The sequence below is a fragment of the Bos grunniens genome, chromosome 26, assembly GCF_055505025.1.
Source record: "Bos grunniens cultivar Pamir isolate PY7600 chromosome 26, Bosgru_T2T1.0, whole genome shotgun sequence".
Taxonomy (NCBI): Eukaryota; Metazoa; Chordata; class Mammalia; order Artiodactyla; family Bovidae; genus Bos; species Bos grunniens.
In genome coordinates, this window is record NC_141190.1 from 11,570,093 (window position 1) to 11,577,871 (window position 7,779).

Genomic DNA, 7,779 nt, shown 5'->3' on the forward strand with positions numbered 1-7,779 from the left:
CCCTGGGTTGGGAATATCCCCTGGAGTAGGAAATCGCAACTTGCTCCAGTATACTTGCCTGGAAAATCCCATTGACAGAGGAACCTGGTGGGCTACAGTCCATGGGGCTGCAAAGAGTCAGACAGGACTGAGTGCATGTGCGTGCACACACACACACACACACACACACTCACTCACTCATTCACTAAGGGTGTAGGACAGGGGGGTTTATCTTGCCCCCTTGCCCCTTCTGGTTCTCTGAACCAACTTTCCCTAGAGCAGTTTTTTCTGTCTGCTAACTTTAGGAGAAGGTGTGTGCGTGTGTCAAGGGGAGCCGGTCTTGTTTGAGTTTTGTGAAAAAAGAACAAAATTCTGGCCTGAACTGCTGAGGAGAGAGTGGTCTTTAAGTTGGACACCTGTTCTTCACCCAATTGCAGTCCCCACCTGGCCCATTTTATTTATTTATCCGTCTGGTCCCTTTAGTCATCTGAGTTCCCACTAGGAAATCTCTAAATCCTCCTGCATCTTAATAAATCTAAACATTTTAAGATATTCTTTCAAAGGAGTCTAACCTCTGCAGGCAGGTATATCCCTCCCTCCCTCTCCTGACAAGAGTATTACCAGTCTAAATACAAAGGTACAGTCCTTGTCTGGGTTCCAGCAAATCCCCAGAAAAATCCCTAGCACATAGAGGTATTCAGTAAATACTTGTGGAATGAAGTATTCAGGATTAGCGATTAACTTTGGAAAGGATCTATGATGATTAACAGAGCAAATTAGTGTTTAAGAGGACCCAGACAACCACCTTAACTGCAATATCATTGTATTTTATGTTACCCATTAGAGCCAGCTTAACATGCTTTGGTTTAAATATTTTATTGTTGTGCAGTCTCTCAGTCGTATCTGACTCTCTGTGACCCCATGGACTGCAGCAAGCCAGGCTTCCCTGTCCTTCACTATCACTCCCTATTAACATGTCCTGGGTACAAATACAGTCAGGCTTCTAGGTTTCAATTTTATTTCTACAGAAGGATAGGTATATATTCCAGGCAGTAATGAAGAAAAACAATAAGCCTGAGTCTTAAAGAAATAATGAGTTTGCTTCTTTTACTAAGATAGTCTTTTTAAAAAAAAAGCTCTGAAAATCGGGTTTCTTAATGGCGCCAGGGCAGGGATAGGTGGCTGAACACTGCCCCCTTGTGGTTAGTATTAAAACTTAACAACCTAAGTGCCTACACTTAGGCGGCTGAAACTCCAATATTTCGACCACCTGATGCAAAGAACTGACTCACTGGAAAAGACCCTGATGCTGGGAAAGATCGAAGGCACGAGGAGAAGGGGATGACAGAAGACAAGATAGTTGGATGGCATCACCGACTTGATGGACGTGAGTTTGAACAAGCTCCAGGAATTGGTGATGGACAGGGAAGCCTGGCATGCTGAAGTTCATGGGGTTGCAAAGAGTCGGATATGATTGAGCGACTGAACTGAACTGAAGTGCCTACACAGATACAGAGAACAGACTAGTAGGGGTTCCCAGAAAGAAGAGGGAGTGCGGAGGAACAAGTTAGGGGTAGAAGATTAAGAAATATGAACTACTATGTATGAAATAAATAAGCAACAAGGATAAATTGTACAGCACAGGGAAACATAGCCACTATTTTGTAATTATTTTAAGTGGATATAATCTATAAAAATATTGAATCACTATGTTGTACACCTAAAACTAATATACTACTGCAGATCAGCTATCAGATCAGATCAGATCAGATCAGTCGCTCAGTCGTGTCCTACTCTTTGCGACCCCATGAATCGCAGCACGCCAGGCCTCCCTGTCCATCACCAACTCCCGGAGTTCACTCAGACTCACGTCATTCGAGTCAGTGATGCCATCCAGCCATCTCATCCTCTGTCGTCCCCTTCTCCTCTTGCCCCCAATCCCTCCCAGCATCAGAGTCTTTTCCAATGAGTCAACTCTTCACATGAGGTGGCCAAAGTACTGGAGTTTCAGCTTAAGCGTCATTCCTTCCAAAGAAATCCCAGGGCTGATCTCCTTCAGAATGGACTGGTTGGATCTCCTTGCAGTCCAAGGGACGCTCAAGAGTCTTCTCCAACACCACAGTTCAAAAGCATCAATTCTTCAGCCCTCAGCCTTCTTCACAGTCCAACTCTCACATCCATACATGACCACAGGAAAAACCATAGCCTTGACTAGACGAACCTTTGTTGGCAAAGTAATGTCTCTGCTTTTGAATATGCTATCTAGGTTGGTCATAACTTTCCTTCCAAGGAGTAAGCGTCTTTTAATTTCATGGCTGCAGTCACCATCTGCAGTGATCAGCTATACTTCAAATTAATTAATTAATTAAAAGTTCAATCTGGAACGTTTTTAAAGAAAGAACGCTTCAGTATTTGGAAAGTGAAAGTGAAGTTGCTCAGTCGTGTCCGACTCTTTGCGACCCCATGGATTGTAGCCTACCAGGCTTCTCCGTCCATGGGATTCTCCAGGCAACAGTACTGGAGTGGGTTACCATTTCCTTCTCCAGGGGATCTTCCCGACCCAAGGATTGAATCCGGGTCTCCTGCATTGGAGGCAGATGCTTTAACCTTCTCAGAGAAGAGATTGAGAAACCTGCCTCATTTGACTTCAGAATAAACTATCAGTGTCAACTATCAAACCAGCTGACAACACTGGATGGAGAGCAAAGATTTTAGACATTTTTAATTTTATCGTAAAACTCACCAAGTAGTGTGTATTGAACATCTGGATGGAAATCACTGGGATGAAGATGATGAATAAGATCATGGAGTTTTTTTTTTTTTGAAACAAGGAATACAACTTTATTTGGAAAGCTAGGCGTCCTAGAAGATGGCTAGTGCCCCCGCGTATCATCTTATCTGAGTCTGAACGCCAGTTTCTTTTACAGACAGAGAAGAGTAGAAGGTGAGAAAAGTGAAAGTGGCGTCGCTCAGTCGTGTCCGACTCTGCGACCCCCTCTTTGCGACCCCATGGATTGTAGGCTACCAGGCTCCTCTGTCCATGGGATTTTCCAGGCAAGGGTACTGGAGTGGGGTGCCATTTCCTTCTCCAAGATCATGGGGTTCTGAGGAAGAATTTCACAGCCCTAACTTTGGATGGTTCTCTGTAGGGTTTAACTGCTCATACTCCTTTGTAAGACCAGGAGCTTTGTGACGGCAGCAACCCTTCCTTCAAAGCCTAACTGTCCTAAACCCCAGGCCTCAAGGTCATCAAAGAGTTGATACCACTTTGCTTCTGTTACTGAGAACTAGTTCAATGTTGATCATAATACCTAACATTCTGAGAAATACATACGTGTGCCATGCACGTATCTATGTGTTTTCCATCCGTTCACTGATTCCGTCTGCACGGTGACCCAGTGAAGTGAATATCTGTACTGTGTCATCTCACAAGTGAGTAAAGCCATGGAAAGATTGCTCTGCTACTATGTACCCACGGGTACACTGGGGAAGGCTGACCACTCTGTCATGCTGTCTCTTGATGACACAAGCTCGCCCAGGGGCCTCCAAAAGTCGTTCTGCAGGTTGTGTATTGTGCAGAGTTGTGGCCCAAGGAACTTGGGGACAATCATCCAGCACCTTCGGCTTGCCAACTGTAGCCCTGGGGGGCTGCATCTGCCCACAGGGGTCTTTTCCTAATTAGCACAGAGGTGCTGGGAGCCAGGTACTGAGTTTAGTGCTCTGTCTGTATTATCTCGTTTCATCCGTTTGTCCCCAAGCCTCTGCCTGTTCTGTTTGCAAGATCCCAGTGCTTCCTGCCCATGCAGAGAATTCTGTATTGCTGAAATTTTAAGAAATTTAGGTCACATGACTCATTTGTAGACCAACCTCTGAATAGTGCCTACTTTTATTTTTATCTGTCAAAAGATGTTAACTGTCTGGGAAGCTTTAATTAAGCAACCAGGTCAACTAGGGGAGAATGGGTAATTTTGAAAGACGCTGTTAATAATTTAAAACATAAACTATTTTAAACCTATATTTTGTGCATCTTTAGTAGCAATATTTGTATCTAGTAATTTGTTCATTTTGCATCCAACCAACACTCTCTTTTTTCTTTGGTTGGTTGGGTTTTTCTTTGTTTTTGTTTTGATGGTCAGGCACTAAATTTGGTAGTGAGAATTCAATAAAGAATAAAATTATTGTTACCCTAAAGAAAATCCTAGTCAAATAAAGGAGAACTATAGGAAATGGAGCTTCCCTTGTGGCTCAGCTGGTAAAGGACACGCCTGAAATGCGGGAGACCTGGGTTCAATCGCTGGGTTGGGAAGATCCCCTGGAGAAGGGAAAGGCAACCCACTCCAGTATTCTGGCCTGGAGAATTCCATGGACTGTATATAGTCCATGGGGTCGCAAAGAGTCGGACACGATTGAGTGACTTTCACCCTATACACTCTCTTTAGGAAATGGAACTTATTTATTTGTCATTATATATTTAAGGGCTATTATGTGTCAACTCTCACAGCATCATCTTTCAGGATTTGGAATAGCTCAACTGGAATTCCATCACCTCCACTAGCTTTGTTCGTAGTGATGCTTTCCAAGGCCCACTTGACTTCACATTCCAGGATGTCTGGCTCTAGGTCAGTGATCACACCATCATGATTACCTGGGTCGTGAAGATCTTTTTTGTACAGTTCTTCTGTGTATTCTTGCCATCTCTTCTTAATAAACTCCAGTACTTTGGCCACCTCATGTGAAGAGTTGGCTCATTGGAAAAGACTCTGATGCTGGGAGGGATTGGGGGCAAGAGGAGAAGGGGACGACAGAGGATGAGATGGCTGGATGGCATCACTGACTCAATGGACGTGAGTCTCAGTGAACTCCGGGAGTTGGTGATGGACAGGGAGGCCTGGTGTACTGCGATTCATGGGGTTACAAAGAGTCGGACACGACTGAGCGACTGATCTGATCTGATCTGATGTGTCAACTGACACTAAAGGTATAAAGAAGCTCTGAATTATTACCACCAGAGAGGACAAATGCTTCTCATCCAAAATATATTTCCATCAAGTCAAAGTTACCTCTTATAACTAAGCAAATTAGGAGTATCCAGCACAAAGTTCACTTACTTCAAAGTGCTAGAATTCGTCACAGAATCTTCTCAGACCACTCTCTCCAAATAATCTCAGAAAGATACTCAAAGTGAAGTTGCTTTTTAAACCTAAAATTTGTGAGAAGACTTGAGCTTAATTACACTGACTACCTTAAAGAAAATAACAATTGTATGCATAATATAAACACCAATGAGTATGAATCTTTAAGTCCTCAAAATTAGTCACAATTAGCAATGTTTCCCAGATTACAGTGTACTTTCACAGACATTTTTATTTGATACTCATAAAATCCCATAAGGAAGGTTTTAACCTACTTTAATCTCTTTCTAGAGGATTAAGCAAGTCCAGTGGGGTTTGCCCATGTTCCTTTAGGTAATAGAGCCAGGTGTATACTCAAACCAAGTATTGTGTAGATTTCACAATGACATTACAAAATCCCACATCATAATTTGTTATTCCTGTCTTGACAGGGTTTTTATCATTCACTGCCAGCTTGACGAACAGATTCAAGCTACAATAATTCAGTAAGAAATAGATATTTTCAAAACACATCTGAAAAGTAGTATCTCCCTCCGCAGAAGCCGCTGTTACTTGTAACAGCATATAATGGCCAGATTCACGGCCTGTTGTATGTTGTGGTGTCAAAGCATCCGTAATGGCTGATTGATGAGAAGTCAGCTGGCTTTGCAGTGAAAGTAGTTCCTGAACTGATAGGGTTGTACAGTTTAATTTCACTAATTCTGGGACAGACCAGGAAATTCCCAAGAAAGCGATGCCACCTAGTGGTAAAATCAGGCAGCTGGCCATATACCTCCAATAAACTGCAAAATAGAGTAACTTAGTTAACCGTGAAAAGGAGTGAATTCTCATACTCTGAATTCTTTCCAGAAGGCTCTCAGTTGACTTTTCCCACATCCACTCAGAGTAATCACTGTCTATGGTAGTGATAGCCTCATGGGATGTATTTCTTTAATAATAAGACAGTCAAAACGACTCCTTGATCCCCGGGCTGCAGAATGGATGTTGCGTCACAGTGTGAAACAATATTAATCTCTTTATATGTACACATCAAAGCGCTTGGATGACTGGCATCTTGTCAATGAGCAGTAATATTGTGAAAGGAGTCTTTTTTTCTGAAGAAGTAGTTTTTAACAATGGGCTTAAAATATTCAGTAAACCATGTTGTCAGCATATGTACTATCATCCAGGCTTGCTGTTCCGTTTACAGAGCATAGACAGAGTAGATTTAGCATGGTTCTTAAGGGCTCCAGGATTTTGGAATGGTAAATGAGCGTTGGCTTTAACTTATTGTTATCAGCTGCCTTAGCCCCTAACAAGAGAGTCACCCTCTCCTTTGAAGCTATGAAGTCAGACACTGGCTTCTCTCTAGCTGTGAAAAGCTCTAGTTGGCACCCTCTTCCAACAGAAGGCTATTTCAGCTACACTGAAAATCTGTTGCTTAGTGTAGCCACCTTCATTCCTTATCACAACTCGATCTTCTGGAGGACTTGCTGCAGCTTCTACCTCAGTGCTTGCTGTTTCGCCTTGCCACTGTTTTATGTTATAGAGATGGCTTTTCCCCCTTAAACCTCATGATCCAATCCCTGCTGACTCCAGACTTCTCTTCTGCAGCTTCCTTATCTCTCTCAGCCTTCACAGAATTAAAGAGAGTTAGGTCCTTGCTCTGGACTAGGCTTTGGCTTAAGGGAATGTCGGGGCTGGTTTGATTTTCTATCCAGATCACTAAAACTTTCTCCATGTCAGTAATTAGACTGTTTAACTTTTTTATCATTCCTGTGTTCACTGTAATAACACTTTTAATTTTCTTTAAGAACTTTTCTTGGCAGGGCGGGAGGGATAAACTGGGAGATTGGGATTGACATATACACATTTATGTATATAAAATAGACAACTAATAAGAACCTGCTGTATAGCATGGGGAACTCTACTCAATACTCTGTAATGGCCTATATTGGAAAAGAATCTTTAAAAAGAGTGGAGAGATAGATATATATATATATATATATGTGTGTGTACATGTATAACTGATTGACTCAGCTTTCAACATGCCTCCTTCATTAAGCTTAATTACTTCTAGCTTTTGATTTAAAGTGAAAGGTGTGTATCTTTGGGGAATTCCCTGGCAGTCCAGTGGTTAGGACTCTGCACTTGCATTGCTGAGGGCCTAGGTTCAATCCCTAATCAGGGAACTAAGATCTCACAAGCTGCATGGCGGGAAAAAATGAAGTGAGAAATGGGCATCTCTTCCTGTCACTTGGAGGCCATTGTAGGATTGATAATTGGCCTAATTTCAATATGGCCAATTGAAACATTATGGAATGTTTCTTAGGAACAGGGAGGCCCATGGAGCGGGGAGCAATGGGAAATGGCCAGTCGTTAGAGCAGTCAGAACACACACAACATTTTTTGATAAGGTTCTCGGTGCCCTCAAAACAATTACAATAGTAACATCAACGATCCCTGTCAACAGATCACTCTAACAAATATAATACTAATTTTAAAAGTTTGAAGTGTTGTGACAATTACCAAAATGCGACACAAAGACATCAAATGAGCAAATTCTGTTGGGAAAATGGCCCAACTAGACTTGCTCAAAGCTGGGTTGCCACAAACCTGTAGTTCTTAAAAAATGCAACTTCTGTGAAGTGCAATAAAGCGAAGCACAGGAAAAACCAAGCGCGCCTGT

General features: G+C 42.4%; 1 non-coding gene across 1 annotated transcript; it reads left to right on the top strand.

Annotated features, from left to right (window-relative positions):
- The first annotated feature begins 7,209 nt into the window (after positions 1-7,209).
- Positions 7,210-7,282, top strand: TRNAA-UGC (transfer RNA alanine (anticodon UGC)). The gene has a single exon. It is a non-coding gene; the product is annotated as a tRNA-Ala (tRNA).
- The last annotated feature ends 497 nt before the right edge of the window (positions 7,283-7,779 follow it).